Source organism: Ursus arctos, unplaced genomic scaffold, assembly GCF_023065955.2.
Source record: "Ursus arctos isolate Adak ecotype North America unplaced genomic scaffold, UrsArc2.0 scaffold_17, whole genome shotgun sequence".
Taxonomy (NCBI): Eukaryota; Metazoa; Chordata; class Mammalia; order Carnivora; family Ursidae; genus Ursus; species Ursus arctos.
In genome coordinates, this window is record NW_026622841.1 from 48,528,656 (window position 1) to 48,555,052 (window position 26,397).

The window sequence follows — 26,397 nt, forward strand, 5'->3', positions numbered from 1 at the left end:
CATACTGAGATTGCTTTTTCTGTTGTTTCTAATTCATTAACTTTTCTTTTAATTTTCTGTTCTTTCACTATTATAACAAAAAAATTCCAATATGGTTTACAAATAAAAATCAGTGAAATAAATGGCTAGATTTAATCTTAATTAAAAAACAAAACAAAAAACAGAGTATTAGGTGCAAGAAGAGTGCTAGAGCCATCAAGGATCTGAAAAGACTGTAAAAGGGAATTCTGTATAACACCCTGCTCATAAAATTTTAACTAGATGAAGGACGCCTGGGTGGCTCAGTCGGTTAAGCATCCGCTTTCCGCTCAGGTCGTAATCCCAGGGTTCTCTTTTAGGCTCCTTGCTCAGTGGGGAGCCTGCTTTTCCCTCTGCCTGCCACTCACTCCCCCTGCTGGTGCACGCACGCGCACACTCTCTCTGACAAATAAAATCTTAAAAAATATATTTAGAAAAATTGTTTAACTAGATAAAAAGGATGACTGTCTAGGCAAATAGAAATTAATAAAATTAGTTCAGTTAAAGATAGGAGACCTAAAGAAATCAATAAGCATGAAAATACTTTAAACCTTTTCCAAAAATCCATCCAAAAAAGCATGTATTTAATGGGTAAATTCAATTTCTGACACTTACATGAATAAATCAGTCTTATGCTCTTTAATCTCTTCCAAAGCATTCAGAAAAAGCTTCCTCCTTATTTTTCTTTTGCTGATAGCCCAATCCTGACAGAGCCGAAAGGTCAGGGGAACAAGGGCAAGATCTAGCTGAAGAGCTCTGAGTAAGGTAAATCTCTCTCTTCCCACCCTCAAGAATCTTCTGTTGAATTGCTAGCAAATAAGCATTACTTAGTCACTAGCTATTAAGTTTTCCTGGAGAAGTAATTGCACTGAAAATCCCTAGGATTCTATAACCACCAAGGACCAGCAGCACTGTTCTCTCCTCTGCCACCATATTTGCTCACTGAACATAATTTTTTGTTTTTCAGATCTAGAGTCTAGGACCATCCTGAAAATGCAGTACAAATATAAAATAATATGTTTTTCTACTTTCTAGTCTTAAAGCATATCTAATTTGTCCTTTGATTTTTCTAACATTTTGATATAAAGATTTAACCTAAGAGAGAAGTCCAGGCCATTTGTCTTTCAGAGATTGCAATTTTCTTGGTTGTAGTATTGTTTCAACAGACATTCTGGGTTATCAAAATACCTGCTTCCCAACCACTTGTTACACAGAGTAACAGATGCCAGAAAAATGCTAGAGCCAAGGAGCTCTGGCACAGAACTCCTAAAACCCCTTGGAATTTCCTAAGTGGTTAAGAACAATAAAGGTGAAAGGAACACCTTCTGTTATTCATAGTAAGTCTCTTTTAACCACACCTGAGTTTAGGTTAATGTGGTGATTTTTGGAAAGCCCTAATTGTAGAGGGTTGGTCGCCAGATGACACCATGTGTGATTTAGTTGGTTGGGGACTTTCAGCCCCACCACACACTCCCACCTCGGGGAAGGGAAAAGAAGCCGGAGGTTAAGCTAATAACCAACAGTCAGTGATTTCACCAGTTACTTCTATGTAAAGAAGCCTCCATAAAAATCCTAACCGAAAGGGTTCAGAGACCTTTCAGGTTGGTGAACACAGGGAGGTGCTACGAGGGTGGCTTACCTGAAGTTCACGCCCTTTCCCACATATTTTGCCTTATGCACCTCTTCCACCTGGTGGTTCCTGAGTTGCACTCTTTTATAACAAACCACTAAATCTAGTAAGTGAACTGTTTTTCTGAATTCTGTTAGCCATTCTAGCAGATTATCAGACCTGAGGAAGGAGTTGCAAGAACTCCCAATTTATAACCCTGTTGGACAGAAGCTGTGGGTAACCTGAGAATCCACTATTTGCAACTGGCACCTGAGGCTGGGGGTGGGGGAGCAGTCTTGAAAAACTGAGCCCTTAATCTGTGACATCTAACACTAACTCCAGGTTAATAGTGTCAAAACTGAACTGAAGAACACCCAGCTGGTGTTGGAAAATTAGTTGGTATGGGAAAAACCCCACATGTCTGTTGACCAGAGTATTCTGTGGGTACTCTACAGAGGAAACAGAGTTTTCCTTTCGCTTGCGGGGTTTTTTTTTTTTCCTTTCACCACTATACCCGAGTGCCTGGAACCACAGTTGTATGTTTCTCTACTAAAAAAAATATGTAGCTCATTCTCAGACTCTAAGGATAGAGTCTCGGACTCTATTGACAGTCTATCGATAGAGTCTAGGATAGTTTGTATTAGGATGTCTATTTATAAGATTAATTCATTGTATTAAAAAAATAAGCCATTTATTAAAGGAAAAAACCCAAGAAAAAAATTAAGTCAGCATCAACCCCTACTTGATAAAATAAAACCCTCCACGACACGGAAATAGAAGAATCCTTCTATTATATATCTAGAGCTAAAGCTCAAATAAACTGGCATCATGGCTTAATGGCAAACCCTAGAAACAGTCTTACTAAATTAAATTTATAACAACATTTGACCTGTTCTGAAAGTACTAACCAATGCAATTAAACACGAGAACCAAGTAAGATGGATAAATATTAGAAATGAGTTGGGTTAGAATCATTATTTATGCATAATGATTATTTATGCAGAAAAACCTAAGAGAATTAAATGAAAAACCATCAGAAACAAGACCTTTCTACAGAGCAATTACAAAATATATCCAGAAATAGCTTTTTTTATATACCAAAAATAGCCAATAAAAATATACTTTAAAAACAAACCACTCAAAACGACACACACCTGCTAAAAAGGAATCAATGCTCCTTGGGTAAATGGCTAGAGCAAGGTAAGCACCAGATTAGGCTCCTACACCTCACACCAAAAAAAAAAAAAAAAAAAAAAATAGTAGTACTCAAAAAATGATGGGAATGTATCAAAAGTACACAGGAGCCATCTTGAAGATCTTGCTGGCCAAAAATAGAACAAATTTGAGCATCAAAATGAATGAGGACAGGGGCACCTGGGTGGCTCAGTTGGTTAAGGGTCTGATTTTGGCCTCAGGTCATGATCTCAGGGTCCTGGCATAGAGTCCTACATGGGGCTCCCCTGATCAGCACAGAGTCTGCTTCTCCCTCTCCCCCCTGCTTGTGTGTGCTCTCTCTCAAACAAAATCTTTTTAAAAAAATGAATAAGGATATTAATGGACTGTAACCTGTCAACTAAAAAAACTCTATAAATCATTCTGATAATAAACAAACTAGGACTAAGGGAAGGTTTTCTCTTACAGAATCTCAACTAATAAATGTAGAAGGAATTACAGAATTAGAAAAGTATTATTTTGCAACCAACACTGAAATAATCAATTCAGACAAGACTCACTGATAAATGAGCTAAAAGTACTTCCCACATACTACTACTTAATTTAAAAGAAAAAAATGCTAACTTTACACTGAAGAAGCCTAACAGGTATTACTTTACCTGAGTTAATATTGCCAATAATGGGGCAGACTAACATAGAGTGCCTCTTCGTGGCCTATACTAGGAAGAACACAATACCCCATATATAGCATTGCTGCCCTAAATTAATAATCTGAATCCAATCATGAGAAACACCTGATAAATCCTAAGGTACACTGTACGAGACATGTAGTCTGACTTTTCAAAAATACCAGCATCTGAAAGATAGTGCTGAAGAGCTGTTCAAACTAAAGGAAACTAAAAAGATAGAATAACTAAATGCAATGGATTAGATTCTGTATTTTCTTACAAGGAATTATGAGGACAAGTGGGAAAATACCGATTATGGACTGCTACATTAGTTCCTTAGGGCCGCTGTAAAAAAAAAAAAAAAAAGCTTAGAACAACAGAAATTTATGCTCTCAGACTGGAATTTCAAAATCAAGGGTGTTAGCAGGGCCATGTTCCCAACTCTGGACGGAATCCTTCCTTGCCTCCTCCCAGGCTTCTGATTGTTGTTGTTAATCCCTGAGGTTCCTTGGCTTGGGCTGGATCACTCCAATCTCTGCCTCTGTTGTCACATGGCATTTTCCTCTTCTTATAAGGACACTGGTCATATTGGTTTAGGGCCCACCCTAATTTGGTATGAATTCATCTTAACTTGATTACATAGACAACTACTGATTTCTGAAGAAGTTCACATTAACAGGTACTGGGAGTTAGGACAAAAAACTATCTTTTGGGAAAACACAAGTCAACCTACAACTGTATACCAGATAACTGTAAAATGGCATTGTTAAAATTTCTAAATTTAGTAATCATAACTGTGGTTGTGTAAGAGAATGTCCCTGTTTTTAGGAAATACAGGCTGAAGTACTTAAGGGTAATAAGATGTGATGTTTGCACTAATTTTCAAATGGTGGGAGGGGGTGGAAAGAATGGGAATACCCATATATATATACACAAAGCAGGAATAATAAAATCAAATGTACCAAAATGCTAACAATTGGTAAATCTGGGTGAGGGAGATCCAGAAGTTCTATGTACTATTCTTGCAACTCTCCTATAACTTTGAGATTATTTCCAAGTAACAAGGTTTTTTCAAACCACACATGAAATAATACCTACAAGTAAGTTTAAGGAAAAATGTTTAAAGTCTATATTACCAAAATAAAACCCTGTGTAATATAAAGAACAAATGGAAACCTATAACTTTTTGGATGGTAAGAGACATTATTAAAAGATGTCCATTCTTCCTAAATAAACCTAAATAATTAACATTATCTAAATCAAAATCACAGCGAAGCTCATATGGATAAGTAAATGCATAAGAATAGCTGGGAAATTTTTGAAAAAGAAAAATGAGATTTGTCCTACTAGTAATCACAACCTCACAGTTCAGAGAATGGGCTCTGAAGTTAGAGAGCTGGTTATAGTCCTAGCTTGTACATGAATAAATGGAACTTCTCAGGGTGCCTGGGTAGCTCAGTCAGTTAAGCCTCTTGATCTCAGCTCAGGTCTTGAGCTCAGAGTCGTGAGTTCAAGCCCCGCGTTGGGCTCCACACTGGCTGTGGAGCCTACTTAAAAGAATACTAACTCAGTGCTCACTTTGGCAGCACATATACTAAAACTGGAAAGATACAAAGATTAGCATAGCCTGCAGACAGGGATGAGATGCAAATTTGTGCAGCATTCCATATTTTTTTTTAAAAAGAAAGAAAATCCTTTCATGAAATAAAATGGCTAAATGTTAGAATAAAAGAAATACTTAACTCAGAGTTTTGTAAGAAATGAATTAAGTTAAAATATATTAAAGTTATTTTTTGCCGTGACTGGCACACAGGCAATACTCAACACTAACTGCTCTTCTCGTTGTTATCATGGTCCTAATCATTAGACTTTGTGGTATTGGCACAGGAATAAACAATATATGGAAAAGAATGAAAGCCCAGAAACAAGCTTAAGAGTAAACAAACCTCATTTAAGATATAAGATATCGTTTAATCAAAAAAATTTTTTTTTGGAAACGTCTACCTGTCTCCGTTGGTTTCTCTATTACCAAGGCCCCGGGAATAACAGAAATGTCTTTTGGAGCCTTCAGACAGAATTCTTCTGGACTTAGAAGCTTGAACTCACCTGAAACTAGACGCCCTCTTATCTACTTTCTTACTCTCTTCTAGCTTTTCTAACTTAAAGAGCATGTTACAGAAGTCAAGAGATTTGAAAAGAAGACTTGCTAGGCATTTCCTGTTACTTATTATGTCGCCTTCCTTCAGTTGTGGATCTGTGGCTTCCTTCTTACTTCCAGCTTTGAATTCATCTTTAAGAATCATCTACATTGTCATTAGGTTTTTTTCTTCTAAGCATCAATCATTCTAAAAATCCTATTCATCTTCTGACAATATCCTAAGAGGTTCTTGACCCTCTCTTCCACTTGACCTTTATTATGAGTTCCTCCTGATTTAAGTTCTATTGATTTAAAAAAAAAAAATCAAAAACAAAATCTAAGCCCCAGCAGGAGTGGCTAAGGTGGTAAAAAGTAATGAGATAAGAACGGGAGTGGGATAGGGCTTTAGCTCCATCATAATTCCCACCTGCTACCATCCCCACCAAATTCTTTGATATGGCTAATTCCTATCTTTTCTCAATCACTAAAAGGACTACATAAATGCAGATACAATCCACAATTCTCTGACCCCTTCCCACATCAGAGTGCTTCCTACGCTCTTCATATATAAAGTCTGGGGCATTTTTAGACTTTTCATTCCTTTAGGTGGTATACTGCCCATCAGAATCTGAAATCGCAGACTTTCACTGGTTTTCAAATATGTTTCTTAAAGTCTAGAGCATACATCTACTTGAAGTCCAAAATTACTTTTCCTCTTACTTTTAATATAAACAGGACAACATGCCCCTATCTCCAAAAGTTCTTTCTATAATTTGCATATCACTTTTTTCTATTGGTCCTAATTAAGTTCAAAACAGCAAATATCTTTATAGCTTCCCTTACCACCTAAAACATGAAATTATATTTTTCCAGATACTCTGCTTCTAAAAAGCAAACTTGCAGAAGGTGCTAGGATGTTTGACTTTTTCCATCATAATTAGTTTGCTTCAGTACTAATATGTTGTCTTAAATTAAGAAGATACCATCTTGGGGCACCTGGCTGGCTGGCTCAGTCAGTAGAGCATGCAACTCTTGATCTCGGGGTCATGGGTGCATTCAGCACAGGGCTTACTTTAAAAACAACAACAACAAAAGATATCATCTTTGTTCACAACTTTCAAATAGTCTAATCATGTTTCTACAACCAGTGTATTTCCATACAGATATCTAACTTTTTTAACTAATACGTTACTTTCTCTCCCCTTCTGGGGGAAAGACAACTACTATTCCACCAAAAATTCATTCTCCCCTTCTAAGGTTGTCAGTGTAAGGTAGCCCTACCACAGACTATTGTTCTTAGTCTACTTACAACCAGATATATGCATATAACTCATTTACATCAACATAATGTAAGGGGAAGTGATGTGCGCCAGAGTTTTTAAGAAGCACAGCTGCTAGAGATATAATAAGATATAAAGAAAAGAAATCCCGGGGCGCCTGGGTGGCTCAGTCGTTAAGCGTCTGCCTTCGGCTCAGGGCGTGACCCGGCATTATGGGATCGAGCCCCACATCAGGCTCCTCTGCTGGGAGCCTGCTTCTTCCTCTCCCACTCCCCCTGCTTGTGTTCCCTCTCTCTCTGGCTGTCTCTCTCTCTCTCTCAAATAAACAAATAAAATCTTAAAAAAAAAAAAAAGAAAGAAAGAAAGAAATCCCCTTATTCCACATACTTTTTTTTACTGGTCTTTAACACAAGTCACTGCCAAATCAAACCTCAGTTTCTCCATCAGACTCAAGTACAATGTTTATCTGAATTCACCATGAGCACTGATGCCACTAGTTTAGCCCTAGGCCTGCCACTCCGAAGAGCCTGGAGTAAAAAGCAGCTATGGTTACAGCAGGAGCTTCTAATGAAGAACTAGCTATTTGTTGACATTTCTTTCTCCCATGCCCATGAGAAGCAAACACTGCTAGCAGACTGTTACACTGTCATACATTTTAGAGCATTTAATAAGTACCTACATTGTGCTACTGTTCCAGATGCTTGAGATAACTTCTGTAACCAAAACAAAGATCCCTCCCTACCTTCATGGAGCTTACATTCTAGCAGCAGCCACTCCCACCATTTAGAGTTGGCAAAACCGTTTAGAGTTAGTTTTAAACCTATCTGCCAACACTTATGTAGACTTAATAAACATGGGCAATAATGGAACTGTTGGAGTGATGTATGAAGGAGTTATATTCAATGTGGGATAATAATGCTACAAAACCAACCTAGCATTCTCCATTAGAAAACAATGCTCCAGCTTATTAAAGAGGACAAAGGGTACATTCTTAGAGACAACTGAAGAAATAAAAGGAAGCCAAAGAAGAAAAGGCTTCTACGGTGGTTAAGGAAATCTTTGTCAACAGAATTTGACACAGTGGTAAATGAGTAGGAAACAAAATTTCCATTTGGAACTTTAGATGAGACTTTTCATCCAGAGAGTAAGGAATTCATATAACAATAAGATTCATAGGAACAAGCCAGTATGTAAGAAGAATCCTACAGTTTCCTCCAGAAGGAAGGAAAGCTTTGAATGGCTGATGAGTCTGTACCAAGGTGTAGGAAACTGCCATCTTACTGACAAGGCAAATTTAAAAGTATGCTCTCTTTCTGCAGCATATCCAAAATGTGATGTAGGACCATTCAGACAATGCAGACCTTCCATCTATTTCTACCAACTCATCTAGGAAAAAATGATTTAATTAGCAGAAATAAAGGCAATGTTGCACAATAGAAGTTTGAGCCAGCTTCTGACTCAGAAGACTCATATTTGAGCATAAACTCAATGCAGGGGAGGTGGGGTGACAGGAAAAGAGAAAAAGAAGCTGATTATATACACATAGACTCCGTATACCCTTTACAATCCCAAACTTAAAAACGGACAGCATTTGCTACAGTTTAGTTAGTGAAATACCCATCTTTTGCCTGCTTTGTTCTTTTGATGAATTAAATTTAGATTAAAAAAAAGAAACTTGATTGGAAAAACATCCAAACACTGTCTCTTTGTTAATCTGGGCTGAGCATCTTGTTATAAAAAGACAAAAGAACATTTTGGAATTAGTATATATCAATTTTCCATTACAAAGCCAAACCTATAAAAGGAAAGTATTTGCTAGAATTTAATGTAATAACCCATCTTTTTCAGTTCATATAATATCTGACCTTGATTCCCATTATGAAATATGTACTCCAAAGCCACTTCAATTAAAAAGTATAAATGGCTGAAAATTCTCAGCTCCAATAAAAATGTACAGTTTAAAAGAGAAGGAAAAAGATAAGAAATCCTCCCTTCCATCACTGCTCTTTATCCCTAAGGAAGTTGACTTATAGCAAACAGGCTTATTGTCAGTTAGATAAATTCAGTTCTACTAGTCATCACTAGTCAAGTGACCTTAGCAAATTACATATACTTTCTAATCCTCAGTTTCTTCACATGCAACAAACATCTATCTCAGCCACAATTTTTTTATTTTGAAAAGGCATTTCAAATACTTAAGTGCGATAATGCATATGAATACACGTGTAGCATAGCACCTGCCATAACACAGGTTTTCCTCCTTCATACCCAATGCCTTTGATAGTAAATGGGTGGGAAACAAAAAAAAAAAAAAGGCACAAAGGAGGAAATTATAAACTTCCACATTACACTCATTCCTCAATTTCCCAAGCCCTTTTCTACTTCCCTCATTTTTGTTTCTCATTTCCAATCTTTTGAAGCTTTCCCATTCCTCACACCGTCCTATAGAGTAGGAAATAGGCTTCGAGTGCCTGGAATAAGCAGGTGGGAGAAACTAGGGACTCTCCTGTATTTAAATTCAGCTTAACAGCAAAGCCTCATTGGGAGGGTCCTGGAATTCTAATATGAAACTCATAACAGTGATTTTTAAATGACGAAGAGCTGGGAAGGTGAGGAGACAGGGTAGCTAGTAAGGCAATGGGGTCATCATCAGAGCATTTAGTAGACCAAATATTTCATATGTTCAAAGAGCTCAGATTTAAAAAAACAAAAACCTGAAAATCAATCAGAACACATTTACCAATGAAACACTATTATAACTGTTTGTTTTTATAAACTCTAATGATCTGACTAGAAATCTAACCAAAAAGGCTAACATTCCAAAAAAGACTTTTTCTGGGAAAAGATTTTGATTTTGAAAGACCCAACTGACAAACTTTGGGAACACAATTTACTTATAATTTTAGTGGCTTTTTGCTTTTGTTTTTGTTTTTTTACAAGATCTTCTGTGCAAACCTTAAAAAGCTAACATTTTCTAATGTTTATGCTTATTTTGTTCTAACTAGTAACTAAATGTGTTAAAGAAAAAAATCCAGAACAATTACTCTGCGTTTTTATCAATTAAAAAAGATTAAATGTTTTAATGTTAGTGGCTATTTTCCTGATATAATGTGGCAAAGCTATCATCCAAATAGTCGTGATTATCTGTTAACTGACATCACATCTATTTGCTTCAATGAATAAAGCCCTTATCTCTTTAATTTTACTGCAAAATAAATCTGAAATGTTCTGTAAAGGCCTTATTTTCAAATGTGCCTTCTTATAGTAAAACTTCTATATAAGTTTTATGGAACCTGCATATGTGTCACACATCTGTAATGAACTGTCTAGAAAATCAAATCAAGTCTTGCTGCCTAGAGAATTGCATCAGTTTGCTTGAGGCTACAAGTATCTAGTGCAAAGGGATTCATTAAAGTTTCAGAGGTATCACACACTAATCCCATCAAAAACCAGAGAAGTGCTGTACTAGATTATCACATTAAAAAGATCTACCAATCTACAAAATTTATAAGTCTCCTAATCATAGCCAGTTCCACCCAACTGTGAATTCCTAAAAGGCAGCAGTCATGCTGCAAACATTTTTATAACATCAAAACTAGCACAGTATTTGTTACACCATGGGTTTAATATCCACTTAATGAAATAACACTACATTTGCTGGAGAAAGTCCAGTGCCAAGTCTATGGGTCAGTTTTTTTACTACAACCTTTACTTACCTATTATCTATTTCAAATTCTAGAGTCTGAAACATTTTCTTAAAATGTTATCAATATAAAAACTTCAACTGTAACAGAACCACACATTTATATAAGGCTGAAAGGATATCAGAAACCATCAGGCCCAACTACCTCCTGTTTCAAATGGTGAAACTGAGGCATAGGGTATTTACTGAACTGACCAAGGCCACATAGCTCTTCACTGGCCAAAGTGGCATTAAAATCCAGATGGCCTTCTATCTTTTAGTCCTTTCCTTATTATACCATATTGCCTTCTCTGCTCCTTTTCAAATGTCTGACAACTATTATTCTAAAAATGCTCTTATCTGTAAAATACTAATTGCGTGAGAACAAATGTAAGAAATAAACTTGCCATGCAAATAAAGAATCATGGAATGTTGCATCAAAAACTGGGGATGTACTGTATGGTGACTAATATAACAAAATAAAAATTATGAAAATAGAAAAAAAAGAAATAAACTTGCCAAAGAACAATTATAAGTATTAATTATGCAGCAAAAGCCACCAACTTTCTCCACTCTACTCCCATTTCTACTTAATGCTAACAAACTGTAAGTTACATTAAAAAATTAGAGAAGTAACTAGACATCATAATTAGTTTAAGAAAATCTAGAGTTTACATACTGCTAGGAACATAGGCTGAAACCAGGCAATCTTTAAGTTTCAGCAGTCAGTCCTTTCCTCCCAGTACTTCCTGTCTTCACCCACACCCCGAGTAACAGCAGACATATCCTATAAAACACACATTCTTTTACACGAATTATATCAAGAAAATCAGGACTTCTTTCTCTTTTGGTCCTTGGAAGATATGAACGTAAGCCATGGTTATAATATTGATTGTCACTAGTAACATGATAGGCTGACAAGTGTATTTTAGAAAAATCTAGGTTTTCTTTCTTTTTTTTTTTTTCTCTTTGGTGGATAGCTTGAGCTTTCTATATCCATTAAAACACTAAAAAACATTTATTTAAAATAAATCGTATTAAAGACTAGTTTAACTTCACTACAAAGAATTTCCAGTTTATTAGAAATATCAAAATGACCTTTAAATTCACATTTCCAAGTGTTTACCAACTGTTTTATAAAATCATTTTCTAAAACAAAACTTTTGAGGGTAAAAATCTAGAGAATTTGTTTTAACAATAGCTTACCAAAAAACCCACTAAGTTTTACAAAATTTTAGTAGAGGCAGATCTTTAAAATATGTGTAGCAAAAGTCTGTATATTATAGTCATAAAATACACAGAACCACATCTCTGTATACAACTCAAAATTTATTAAGCATTTATTCTACTGGAGACTGTTCTCAAAGATTCATATAAAACAGTTCCTTGCCACATGTATCACAGTAATGGAAAGAAATAATTATAATGTAAGATGCTTTCATATCAGAGGAGTTTTGTGGGAGCACAAAGATGGGAGCCAATATACCAGTGTTCTGTTAAGTATGGGCCACAATGACAATGTGTACTTGTTAACGTTCAGGAGTACGGTCTTCAGTACCTCTTCCTTCCTTCTGCTTATACAAGTTGGAGGGCTGATTCTTCCAATGCTTCGTATTACCCATCCCAAATTAGCCAACCCCAAACCAAGTTTCAAAGCCAGAATCAGCAAAAGGAATTGTCTCTGTAGATTTTCTGACAGTCATGGTAGGAGAGAGGACAAGATGCTGCTCTTTGCTTAGCATGTTTATAAAATGAGTAACATTTCAGAAGCAGCAAAATTTGCCTATGGCATCTTCCAGCCTGGGGCTTGCCACATATAGCTGATAATGTATCTGCGTTTGTTGATGTCCATCTTCTCATACCCCAGGAATAAAGAACAACAGAAAAGAATCTAGGGTTCCTACTTGCAAAATTCAGGCAGACACAGGGGAAATACCATGTGCAAGTAGTTCTAGAAATAATCCCTCTTGAGAATCTTCCACTTCCTGGGAAAAAAGTAGGGTGTCCAAAGAACTTGCATATAAACTCTCCTGCCACTCCACAAACAGTAAGAGCAGCAGCACTTCTAAGTGACACAGTTTAAAGCAGCATGGAGTCTATGGTATAAACTTCAGGGAGCCTACAGCCACATATATACACTCAAGCAAGGGAAACTGAAGGGCGCTATCCTGGGCACTGACGCTTGTAATTCAGTCCATCAGTATTATCCTGTACTTTGAAATTACAGGATTCTCTCTCTTTCCTGGAGTGAGCTTCAAGATTTTAAAGAGTAACATCAGGTAAACTCAATCCAGACCCGGATATGTTGCCATCAAGTCTGCTCGTTCCAAGACAACAGTAGTGCTGCTGCAGCCAACAATTCCTTGGCACAGAGACATGTTAAAATGATATTGGCAGCAGCACTGGCTCTTCTCTTTCACCCTCTGCTGTTACTATAGCTCCTTTTGCTAAATCTGCCTCTGAGTTTAGACAGGAGCTGGATGGTTCATAATCACCCAGCAGCTGCAGCTGAGCAATACTCAGCCTAATTGTGGCACTGGAGCAGCTGAGAGGAAGAAAAGCAATAATACATACCCTACCACAGCCACACACAAACTGCTGTACACACTACCAATAAGATACCAAGATACTTTAATAGGAACAGATTATTACCTGTAAAGAAAAGCAGTTGTACTTCTCTGGAAGAACTCTGGATTTGTATTATAGACCTGTTTAAATGTGAACTGAAGGTGACCTAAGCCATGTAGAGCTCTGAACAATGGAAGATCTTAACTAAAACTTCCTGTAAATACTCACATAACAAAGCCAGTGCCACAAACATCACCTTTATAACATGACTGAAAGTTCCTGTGATATAAGAATCTGGCACAGACGTGATTTCTTCTTTAACTCTACATTACGACAATGCAAAGCAACAAAATCGACAACTAAAACAGCAAGCTATTACATAAAGCAAGTAGCATAATACAATGATTCTCAGCATTTTTGAAACTCCAACACCATACTGTCATTTGCTTTCTTGAAACAAAACATACTCTTCTGTTAGGTGCCATATGGCACATCTTCATAAAGCTTAAGTAAACGAAAACTTATTATGCTGAGAATTTCATGACATCCTTAAGAATATCAAAACTAAGGCCAAAATTACTGATCCAAAGAATTACTGTTACAGAAAACAGAAAATGGGGGGCGCCTGGGTGATTTAGTCAGTTAAGCGTCTGCCTTTGGCTAGGGTCATGATCTCAGGATCCTGGGATCCAACCCTGCCTCAGACTCCCCCTCAGTGGGGAGTCTGCTTCTCCTTCTCCCTTTGGCCCTCCCCCTCCAGAGTGTGTGTGTGTGTGTGTGTGTGTGTGTGTGTGTGTGTGTGTGTGTACACGCATGCTCTCTCTCTAGTAAAATCCTTAAAAAAAGAAAAAATGGTTAAAAGACTTATCACCCTGATGTGATAGATGTCATTTACATGATTTTATGAAAAAAAACTGTATTTTATATTTAGTATCCATTAGTTTAATAAACATTTTGACTACCTAAGCTCTGCTGTCTGGGAATTTACAATATATAAGCTAAGAGGATTTAGAGTTAGTAAAATCTGGTGTTCTCCCTCAAAATATTAACATAATTAACATGTTATTTACATGTCAAAGTAGTGACAAACAATAGCTGGAATATGACAATTAAGATTTAGTAAGTCTAATCCTGTTTGCAAAGGACAGCCCAGGCAGTGTTCTAAAGGCAGTCACTAAATGTTAAGTTTTTTGTTTTTTTTTTAAAGATTTTATTTATTTGACAGAGAGAAACAGCCAGCGAGAGAGGGAATACAAACAGGGGGAGTGGGAGAGGAAGAAGCAGGCTCCCAGCAGAGGAGCCTGATGTGGGGCTCGATCCCAAAACGCCGGGATCACGCCCTGAGCCAAAGGCAGACGCTCAACGACTGCACCACCCAGGCGCCCCTAAATGTTAAGTTCTTTACACAAACACCTTATATAGTATATTACACATAGTCGCCTTAAAAAATAAGTCCTATGTGAACTAAAACAGATACAGAAAGGCACACAGAACAAATGTATGGCTTTGTGAATACACTAAGACCACCCCTGCAACCACCACCGGGTTAAAACTTTGTCACCACTGCAGAAGCTGGGTCCCAATCATAACTTCTTCCCACCTCCCGTTATCTTTACTTTTATAGAAATCATTTCCTTGCAGGTTTTTTTTTAAATAGTTTTATTGCCCAAGTCTGCATTCCCAGACAGCAGAGCTTAGTATTGCTTTTAAATTTTTTGATATTAGGCACTTTTTTAAATTGAAGTATAAATGACATCCAATACCCTGCCAGTTTCAACTGTACCTCATAGTGACTTGATATTTTTATACATCATAAAACAAACCCCTCAATAAGTCTGGTTACCATTTGTCACCATACAAAGTTATTATAATATTACTGACCATATCCCTATGCTGTACCTTACATTCCCATGACTTATTTTGTAACTGGATTTGTACCTCTTTTTAATATAATGCTAATAGGAACTAATAAATGATGCCTACATTGAACACTAGATCGAGAGTTACGTATGTTTGTAAAGAAAAATTACTCACGTTAACAAATTATTTACTGCCTAAAAAGATGCAAATTTGAACTTTGCATTAATAAATCTTATACCATGGGCTGGTAATAATAGTTCACTTATACTGTGTTGTTGCTATTAGCTTATAACATTTATTCTCTTAACATTACATATCAGGAAGAAGATTTATTTGTATGGACATTGATTTTTCAGCTTGAGATTTTCCTGAATTAAAAAAAACTTAAGCCATGTATTAAGAATTAACTTAAGAACTAAACAAAAACTTAAGAATTAAACAAAAACTTAAGAATTAAACAAAACTTAAGCCATGTGTTAACATACTTCAGCCATAAGACAAATTCCACCTATCCCAGGAAGACAGGTCAAAGCCGTAATTTCACTTTCGGTTGAATAGAAAAGAGTCAATTTTGTGGTTTATGAAGTCAGCAAAAACATACTGCAAAATTAAAAGTTATTATAACATTATGGTGGTTACAGCAGAGTACGTATTTTAAGAGCTTTTTTATCTTTTATTCTGAAAACACGGATATGAACTGTCTTGTATTTAGATTCAAATCAAAAGCAACTGTTTCCTTTTCTTTTTCAAATTTAAGACCCTGTGATTGTCAACGAGCATTCAAAATCTCCACGGAAGTTTAGGTAATGTCCAAAATTTAAAATTTTTAAACTTCCTTTCTTAAATGTCAACTATGACAGGTGCCTCACATATTAGTAAAAGAAAACATATGTATGGCTTAGTGAAATATGACTTTCTTACAGAATATATGAAAATCACGTATGATGCACACAAGATCCTCTTTCTTCTACAAGACACTCCTTCATAACCTGCCCATTCAAAAAGTTTTCTGTCCACTGTATGCCATTGCCCCAGTTAAGATACTAGATTTACCAGGTGCTGTCTTAAGTGCATAGTTACATGTACACATTTAGTAATGTTTTCCTTAGTGTGTAACTTAACTTTAGAAATTTAACAAGATGGTTTAAATGTGTACAGAATTATCGCGATACTTCTGTCACTGCAATCCTACAGTTACAAGGACACAAATACACTACAATCATATGCAGGTATATGTGAAAGCATGTATGTGAAAGCACACCATGAAACACATATACATAATGGCATGAACATAAAGTTGCGATTCCATTAGAGACTTCTCATTTCTTTAATAATTTATAAATTGTTAGAACGTATACTACTCCATGCCTGTTTCAATTAATTACACAGAAAATAATTCAACCAAATCCGAACTATGTTGTGTCCCACTCACTACAAAACAAAAATTAAAGCCGTCCTTGCATTGGACTTATTTTCCACTCACCACAAAACAAAAATTCAAGTAATCCCTACATCGGACTTGGTTTTCGAAAAGCTTCTTAAAACGACGCTGCCCCATGCCCAATAAAGCAAAAGCTGGAAGCAATTATTAAGAAGAAAAACACACTTTAAGACAAAATTTTCTGTAACATGTGGACAGAGAACCGAACCAAATGGGAGGCGGAGTGGCATAATACTGTAAAAGTGGATGCTGAAAGGCATACTTCCCAACCCCCAACCCAAAACAAAGGAAAACTTTAACATGTTGCGGTTTTCAATCAAACCAAGTAAAGCGAGAGGCTCACCCACTCGCCCCCACACACACCCACGTCCGCTCCCCCAGCACAGTTGCCAGCCGGCGTCAGCTAACACGGAGACCCTCGGCTCCGGGACAGAAAGGGGCCGCAGCTCTCGGCCCTCAGTGTGGCCGAGCGAGCCAAAATTAACCTTGCCCCCAGGCACCGAAGGGAGGTAGCCTACCGCTCCAAGGACCTTAAGTCGGACTTGGGCGGGACCGGGAAGGACTGGACGGGGCGGAGACCGAGTCAGGGGGCCAGCAGGTAGCGCCGGGAAGGAGACACGCCCGCTGGGCGAGCCGGGACGGGGGAGGGGAGAAGTTTCTCCCCAACTTCCCGACTCCAAACCTGCGGGGGCGGGGAGCGCCGGCGCCTTTGGGCGCGGGCGGGTGCCGGGGCCTAGCACTGCCCGGGCCGGGGTCGGCCGCCTCCGCCCGCGGGGCCCCGCCGGGTCCTTACCTGCCCTCCAGCCGCGCTCTCATGAGTCGCCGCTACCGCGGCTCGGGGTAGCGAGGAGAGGGCGGCGGGCGGAGGCGAGGCCCGCGGGGCCCTCTCCCTCCTCCACCTCCTCGTCCCGAGCGCCCGGCTGCAGCGACGACGGCACAGCCGCCCCGCACTCGTTACTTCAGGAGGAGGGAATTCCCGGGCTCCCCCACCCCTCGGCCTCACTCTCCACCTCCACTCCGCGCGGCGCCCGCCCTCACTCCCGGCTCCGCCCCTCCTCGGCGGGGGCGGGGCGGGGGCGAGGGCGGGGGCGAGGGCGAGGGCGAGGGCGGGGGCTGCGGCTACCTGCGCGCGCGGCCGGCTTGCTCACCGGAACTCGCGCCGCGCCCGCCCGGGCTCGAGCGCCCCCCGCCTTCCGGCGCCGGCGCGCTTCGCGGGCTGCGGGCCGTCCCCCCGCCGTCCCCGTCGGCTTGTAGTCCGAGTCACTTATCCGGACCCAACATGGCGGCGGGGTCCGGGGCGGATTCCCGAGGCGGCGCTGGCTGAGGGGGCGTGAGGAGGAGGCGCTTCTTGCACGCGGAGAGCGGACCCACAGCGCCCCCTCCCCTTCCGCGGACCCTACGGCCGCGGACTCGACTGCCCCTGGAGATGGAGTGAGGGGTGCAGCTTCCGCCCCCTCTGCCTTTCTCAGTTCCCTTCGCCCCGTTCTGTAGTGCCGACGGCTTTGGGCTTTGTTTGTTTTTGTGGGGGAGGACAGGATTGAGTTATTTTGGTTAACTGTTTGCTTTTTAGTACTATGCTTCCGCAGCCTTTGTCGCCGATAGTAAAATCTCAGCCCAGCCGCGTGAGCCAGGGGGGCGTTCCTAATGCTCTCATCACCGTCCTGATCGCCGTCCAAAAACGCTCGCGTCTGGCCTCTTTCCGAGCCGGGGATCCTGTCCCAACTCCTGCAGCTTCCTGTTGATTGTTGGTCGAACCAGCCTTGCCGGGAGAAGGAACCGAAGCTGAATTCTCTTGGCGACTCTCCCAGTAATGGTGGCCTTGGCTTGTCTGGAGACAACGTATTCTTATACGATCCCGGCAACTTTCCAGTGAGGGATAGGTATTAATATCCTGTTTGACAGCTGTGGAAACTGAGGCTGCGACCCCGAAAGTGCAGCAGCCACAACTAGAATTCTGCTAATCCGAATCCAATCACCTTTCCTGTCTGCCCAGTAGCCAGCCCCTGAAGGAGAAGGGAGAGGATCCAGAAGGAACTGGGATAAAGATGAGGGTTAGTCAGTGTCAGAACAGGCTGAATGAACATTGAGGCTCTTCTGCTAAAATCACTTCTGCCCCACTTCCTCTCTGTATTTCCTCCTTGGTGGGGTTATCGGAACTATTAATGTGGGTCTGTTGGTTTCCTTTGTGGTTTTCAGCGAAATTCAGAATCATCTTTGACAAGTAAGAAATAGCACAATCATGTGTCAGTATTCTGGTATTCTAGGAATTTAGGAAATGCATATAAGGGTTTGAAATTTTTTCTTCAGCTCACTAAATGAACCAAAGGTAGGCATTGGCATTCACATTAACGAAGAGGTACACATAATATGGCATGGTGCTTTAACTGGACTTAGCTACTAAAATTTCATTTGCCCTTAGCTGTATTGGGGATCAAACATTTTCATGTAGATTTATAGTCCGGTTTTTTTTTAAACTAGAAAGTAAATTTTTGACTGTTACTTTTCTAAACTTTTAGATAAAATACAGATATTTTTGTTGTCCTAAACTCACAGCCTCAAAAAGTGAACTCTAAAGTACTAGTTTACCCTAGTTTAAGGGATGAGGTGGCTTTGAAAATGTTCTGTATGGAGTTCTAAAGGTGGGAAAGGGTGTCAAAATCTCCTACATGTTCTGTTAACTTACTGAGTTTTCTTCTATTCATCCTCATTTTGAATCTTTTTGTTAACTCATTCCCTGTTTTGGCTTTTGGAATATTCATCTACAATAGAGTTTAGCTGGAGCACATTTGAGCTCACCCTAGAACTCGTGATTTTGCTAGGAAATGTTTGTGTTTAGGATAAATCTACCTGCTGCTGCTGCTGCTGCTTCCATCACTGAGGCTGATGATGATGATTTTCTTCTCCTGATAACTAGAAAGCCTGCAGTCCTACACAGGATGCATGCGCTGGTCTCTGCTCTCTGATAACCATCCTGTCACAACCGCTCTCAAAATGCTTTCCACTGGACTTGTGCTAACCACTCAAAGCCTGGATCTTCTCATGTCCACTTGATGCCTGAAGTTACTTAAAGCATATTAGCCTTGCCTCCTCCACCTGGCTAAAATTGCTCTTAGTCCCAATTAGGAAGAATATGAGGACCCCTCTAAACAAAGATTAGAAAATTAGGCAAATGGAAAGTATTCATCCTTGAATGTTAGGGAGAGGTGCAATAAATCCATCAATTTCTGAATGTTCCTGATGCCTTCATTGCCTCAAGGACTGGTGCTAGTGTGTTATAGTTTTTACTTCCCCTCAACTGGCCAAAGCTTAAGAGAACGAATTCATTGGATGTATATGAACATGTCCTACAATGAATAGATGTAACAAATACCAATCTTATGTAAGCTTCAGCAAAACCAGCCCATCTTTTTGCTCTGTTTTTTTGTTCTCTCCAGCTTCTAAACTTGGCTACCTGGTCTAAAACCGAATTCCATCCTGTGCCCAGTGTGCCTCCCCAGCTCCAGGACTATTTTTTGGAAGTCTGGTCTTTGGGTTGGAACCTACTTTGGGGTCATCTCTTGGTTTGTTTCTTTAACCCACATTCTTTCTGGTTCTCCTGCAGTTTGGTCCCAGGCCTGTTATATCTAGCAAAAGCCCTAGTTTCTGCTCTAGCTCCTCCTGGTACCCACTCTGCCTAATCCTAGTTAGCCTTACTTTTAACTTTAAACTCTCACACTCTCAACTTAGTTCTGTGTCAGCAGTCTCTAAGCTGGATGGCACATGGCATCTTCTCACATGCCTTCCTAGCAGAATATAGCATGAGGTGGACATCTTTTGAGGGTATTGTTTAACTCAAGTTCCTCTTCTCTGAGAACAAATCCTCTACTGATAGCAGGAGTGTCCCCTGTGATCTGAGTACCTCTATTCCCAGGCTTCACCTTGGAATTTTGAATTTTGAGGGAGTGACACAAAGGTGACTTGGTGATTATTCATGGTGGCTGTGGTATTGAGAATCCAGTGGCAGAAGACCGATGTCTAGGGATAGGGGAGTCCAGTAGCTATAGGCAAGTGTCCAGTGCCGATGGTGCCTGCATGCCAAGCAGACCATCCCTATGGCAGGACCTGGACTCTGCCCTGCCTTCCTTGGCTCCTGCATGAGTGTGTTCCACCAATCTTCCTGTCCTTTCTCTGAACTTCCAAAAGAAAATTCTCTTTCTGCTTAAATTAAGTACAGACCTCTGTTCTTTGCAAATAAAAACCACTACTTAGTCTCAGCTACTTGTTTGTACTACTGACAGGAAACTCAAATACTGTAAGGGAAGCATCTCCTGTCTCATGCACATAGAGGGGGTGGGCACGGGATGGGGGAACTGGTTTCCAGAGAGAGGATGAAGAAGATGCATAGTGAAAAGCAGGCATAAGATATTGTAGGACCCCATTGCTGACTCTAATTGCTTTGAGCCACATGTAACACCCCAAACTTACGGCAGAGTTGGCAAAGCCTGCCTGCCCAGGGCAGTCATTGCTCTTAGATCACAGCATAGTACACATCCTTTCTCCCAGAGCACTAACTCCCATCCTCAAAATCCTCAACATAACAATTCAGGCAGCAAACACCTGAAATTGGGTTAGAAGTTGAAACTCATTTGATATCTCTGCCCTGCAGGCTTGTCATTTCCTCCCAAGATCTATATTTGCAATTCCTGTAGCCATTATCAAGTGTTTGGCCCTTACTTTTCTGGTACATTAAGCTGGTGTGTGGTCATAATATGTCAGTGTATCTGACATTGAGTTTAAGCACGACTAAAATTGCTACCAGATTGCTACTTACTGGAAATCTTTACAAATGGGTTATGAAAAGTAGAGCATAACTTTGCTTGAAGGCAAGAAGTTAAAGTTAGAATGTTTACCTACATCAAAGGTTTGGAAAAGAAACTATAAATCAGGCATGCTCTTATCTCTTAAGTTAACTGACATCAGATTATGAAATATAAAGGGTTAGTATTAGGGAACTTGTTAATTGTTAGGTATTTTACAAGCTAACATTGTAGTTGGCATTTTTTAAAAAATGTGTTGAAAATAAATCTACGCTTTTTGAAAACCTTTAATAGCCTTTTTAAGCTAAATCTTCTTTTTGTATATTCAGTGGTATAATTATTTTTCACATTTGTGAAAAGTAAATGAAATCTGAGCAAATTAAAATCTGACCAGATTTTATTATGTGATGTAAACCATACTGCATTTAATCCTTTAGTAAAGTGTATTTATACTCCTTTTGATTTGTATATAAATAGGGCTTTTGACTACTTAAAATAGCTACTTAATTTTTCTTCTTTCTAAGGGAATAACATAGTCAACAAATAAGATCTATGCTTTGGTGAAATGTTTTAGGTCATGTGAATGAATTGGTGAGATTGGTAGTACAGATACCAGGATTGATAACAAGAACAACAATGGTTATCTTTTATTAAGCCCTCACTGCACATATGCCAAGTGCTTTACCTGCATCATTCACTGAATCCTCATAATCACCCTGGGGGTTGGTAGTATTATCCCAGATTACAGATTGGATTCCTCCAGTTTGGAGAGGTTAAGCAGCATACAACTAATGAGAGGAAAGTTTCCAAAACCTATTCTACTGAAAGTCTTTGTTATTATAAAAAGGAAATTATTTTTAAATGTTATTTCATTGGCCATGAAAACAGCATTTATTTCTCCAAATTCTGGAATAATTGAAATTGCTAAATTGCTTGTATTAATAGGAATCTAAATAAGAAATGTGGAATTCTAGATTTGTAGGAAATTATTTTATCATCTTGTATCTCTAAGAAAGGTTTGGGGGCAAACTGAAAAAGATGCATGAGACTATCCTAAAAAGAATGAATTCAATTCAGAAAAACAACATACATTAAGTATGGATTTCTGGAGATTAGCATTTGGCATCTATTGTCAATCTTCCAATGACACCTCCCCCAAACCAGGGTCTTCAGACAGAGAACCAAATGTCTGAGAAATGACTACATGTACAACATAATCGCCTTGCCAAATACAAATTATCTAGGTAAAGTCAATGTTAAGGTTTGCATTTTAATTTGCCAAGGCTAGGTAATTGTAGTTAAGCCTTCCCTAGTAACCATAACTCAGTGATTAGAGTCAATACACAGTTAATAATCCAACACCAGGAAAGGTTTAGTATTTTAAAAATCAACTTATTCATTCATTCATAAAGCATCTATACAATATTTCCTGATGAATTGTGAATGTTTTAGTTTATATTGTATTTAAAAGGTCTTAGGACTTAACTTGGAGAACTAGAAATTAATGGTAGGATATTTTCTTTGTGTTGAAATCCAAGGAATGTTAAATATTAATAGACTTTCAGAGCTTTAATTGGGATTTTTTTTTTTCAGAGAAGAAGGAATTAATAATTTAATTATTTAATTTAATTTAAAATGCATAGTTTTCTTTTGGAAATTTTCATTAGATACTAAAAATCAGTTTTTACAGCTTATACCTAATTTGATACTACTACTACTACTATATTTTTAAAATTATTTTTTGGCTTTATTGTCATTATCATCATTTTCATTTCTTTACAGTGCACTAATCTACAACTATTTCCAATTTTTTGAACCCTGAGTTCTTCTTCTTCTTCTTCTTCTTCTTTTTTTTTTTTTTTTTTGAGCCTTGAGTTCTGAATCATTAATTTGCATGGGCCTATGTCATTATGAATACTTGAAACTGTGTTTACTAAAGAATCAACAATCCTGCACTGAAGAACCAAAAAAATATACAATGACTCACACTTAAAAGAATACTATTTAAATAATCCAAATGTGACAGATTTTCTTTTAGAGACCCAGTAATTTTGGCATAAAATAGAAAATAGGCACTCATGTTCATTTTATGTGAAATTAATTCCAACAAGTTAAAATAGAAACAAGGCCAGAGACCAAGGAATGGATATTTTTAAAACCAGAGTGAAAATTTTGGTTTATATTACCGTGAAGCACTTTTAAAATTTATTTGAACTCCTGTTCAAGAAAATATGTGGATTCTCCTTAGACCTCTTAAGGACCTATTTTCTAGTTGTGAGTTTTATTCGAAAACCTCGAAATAGAAAAAAAAAATCCTCCTTTTGTGAAAGGCTCCAGTCTCACACACTCTCTAGAAGTCAATAGTCTCATTTCCTTTGAGATGATGAGTTATACATCCAAAAAACAAAACATTTCCTGAGTCCTTATAGAATATAGAGGATCTGTTCCTAAGTGTTTGTCACGTACCCTTAAAAATATGGTAGGTTTTTTTAGAAAGAATATAGAAATTTATATAAAATCTTAAGATGGTTAATGGCACAGACTCATGTGAAGTCCAAGCATGTATTTGATAAATTTGGTCATTTAGACATATCCACCCTTATTAAACTTTACTTAAGACAATCAGTTTGGGGGGCGCCTGGGTGGCACAGCGGTTAAGCGGCTGCCTTCAGCTCAGGGCATGATGCCGGCGTTGTAGGATCGAGCCCCACATCGGGCTCCTCTGCTGTGAGCCTGCTTCTTCCTCTCCCACTCCCCCCGCTTGTGTTCCCTCTTTCGCTGGCTGTCTCTCTCTCTGTCAAATAAATAAATAAAATCTTAAAAAAAAAAAGATAATCAGTTTGGAAATTCATATAAAGCTTTGACAGTGGAAAGATCTTAGGTCTGGGAGTAAATATTAATTCTGGTTCTACTGCTAGTGGGTATAGGGTTTATTCTGGGGTTATGAAAATATTCTGGAATTGGATAGAGGTAACAATTGCACAACTATGTGAATATACTAAAAACCACTGAGTTGTACACTTTCAAGGGTGAATTTTATGGTAGGTAAATTGTATCTCAAAAGAAATTCTGGTCGTAGAATTTTATGCCTTTATTTAGTTATGTAATCTTCATCCTCTGCTCTGCTAAGATATAATTGACATATAACATATAAGTTTACAGTATAGAACACCATGATTTGATACACATATCTATTGTGAAATGATTACCACAATAAGGTCATTTAGCATATCCATTACCATTTATACTACATAGAATTGATCAAAGGTATAAAAATAAAGAAATAAAACACCATTAATGTAATTTCCAATGGAAAGAATAGGACACTGGGACATCTGACTGTCCATCTGAAAAAAGAAAAGTTGCCTAGAAAATTTGTACACATTTATTGGCCATACATATGTCTAAATTTGTGGATTGTCCTTTACCAACTTTGCAATTAGGTGTGATTATTCTTTCTTTGTGGATTTGTAAATATTCTTTGTATTTTGAATGTTTGAATTCTTTATTTTTTATCAACAATGACAACATTTCCCCCACGTTTTCATGTGCCATTTAACTTTATTTGTGGATATTCTTTTAATACAGAAAAATTGAAAAATATTTTAATCTATTTTAAGTCTCTTTGGTTTCTTTTAAATTGGCAGTCTTAAAATTTCCTTTCTAATTCTAAAGTTATTTATATATTTTTCTACTATTTTTGTGATTTCCTTTTACATTAAAATATTCAGTGTATTTGAATATGTTTGATATTGACCCAGAATAGGAAGTAGTGATCTAATTATTCTCTTTTTCCAAATAGATGGTCAGTTGTCCCCGCAGTCTAGTCTTTCCACTGGAAATTACACTTATTTATTTTTCTTGCCTAATTGCTCTGACTAGAACTTCCAGTATTACGTCGAATAGGAGTTACAACAGTGGGCACTTTTGTCTCATTCCTGAATTTAGAGGAAAAGCTTTCAGCTTTTCATCGAGTATGATGTTAGCCGTGGGTTTGTCACATAGAGCCTTTATTATATGTTCCTTCTATTCTTGATTTGTTCAAAGCTTTTATCATGAAACAGTGTTGAGTGTTGTCAAATGTTTTTCTGCATCTGTTGAGAGGATTATATAATTTTTATCCTTTATTCCATTAATGCGGTGAATCGTGTTTTCTAATTGTGTAATCTTAAATGAATTTCCCAAGTTCTTAAGAAATTTTTTGTTTTCTCCACTGTAAAGGGAAGGCATTTTATTAGATCAACTTTTTCACAGTGTGGGTTGTAATTCCTTAGTAAGTAGCAAAACAATTTAGCAGATGGCAACCACCATCTTTTAGAAAATGAAACAAAGAAATATGAGCGTGAACCACATATAATAAGTATTATTTTGCCAAACTCATTTTCCTTTAGATGTGTACACACTGAGTCATGATGTAAAATATTTTTTTCACGGTGTGTTACAATTAAAAGTTTGCAATCCACTGTATTAGCTGATTTGTAATGTCTCTCCTTCTATAAAATTCTATCAATTTATTTGACTTGGTAATAGCAAAATCTCTATCTGATCTTGTAAAACTTGCAGGTAACATTCTTTGATCATTTACAGTTTATCAGAAGCTATTCTGAACTCTTTATGTATTAACAATCCTCACTGCAAAGTACGAAGCAGTACAATTATTATAAACCCTCCTGTCTCATAGGCAAAGAAAATGAAGGAAAAAGAAGGTCCTAGCTAAGACAAAAACATACAGCTAGAAGTGGTAGAGCTGGAAATTAAACCCAAATAGTTCAATTTTAGAGCCAACAGTTTTAACTGTCATTCTACCAAGAATTAGGCAAAAAACTTCAAAGTTTTAAATTGATCTACAATCTTGTAGTCCTTCTCCGCTTCATATTATAAAATTACATATTTTGTGTGGTGAATATTGACTTAAAAAAAAAGTTTCCTTGATATTAACAAAACCATATTTGAGAAAGCATTAAAAGAGGTGGGGAGGGATAGTCAACATATCATTTCAGACCATCAACTCTCTTCCCTGTGCCCTCCATAGACTTAAGGTTTTGGCTGAGTAGCAAAAAATTTTCACCTAAAAAGAGACAGAGAGAAAGAGAGAGAGATTTCTCTGCAATAAATAGTCTTGCCTTAAGAAAAAAAAAAAACAACAAAAATACCCCTTTAATTCC

The 26,397-nt window shown here is 38.1% G+C and overlaps 1 protein-coding gene and 1 non-coding gene across 9 annotated transcripts in view; one reads left to right on the forward strand and one right to left on the reverse strand.

Annotated features, from left to right (window-relative positions):
• The window catches only part of YES1 (YES proto-oncogene 1, Src family tyrosine kinase), a 72,592-nt gene extending 54,929 nt beyond the window's left edge, over positions 1 to 17,663 (reverse strand). For 4 of the 8 annotated variants that reach the window (XM_026496050.4, XM_057313218.1, XM_057313217.1 and 1 more), the window contains exon 1: positions 17,230 to 17,473. The gene's annotated coding sequence lies outside the window, so the exon portion shown is untranslated. Of the gene's footprint in view, positions 1 to 15,480; positions 15,596 to 17,229; positions 17,474 to 17,559 lie in introns of those variants that run through there. The other 4 variants (XM_057313221.1, XM_057313220.1, XM_048218430.2 and 1 more) reach the window with 3 other exon arrangements.
• On the forward strand, positions 5,039 to 5,142 carry LOC113253598 (U6 spliceosomal RNA). The gene has a single exon (XR_003315487.1). It is a non-coding gene; the product is annotated as a U6 spliceosomal RNA (small nuclear RNA).
• Positions 17,664 to 26,397: the final 8,734 nt, after the last annotated feature.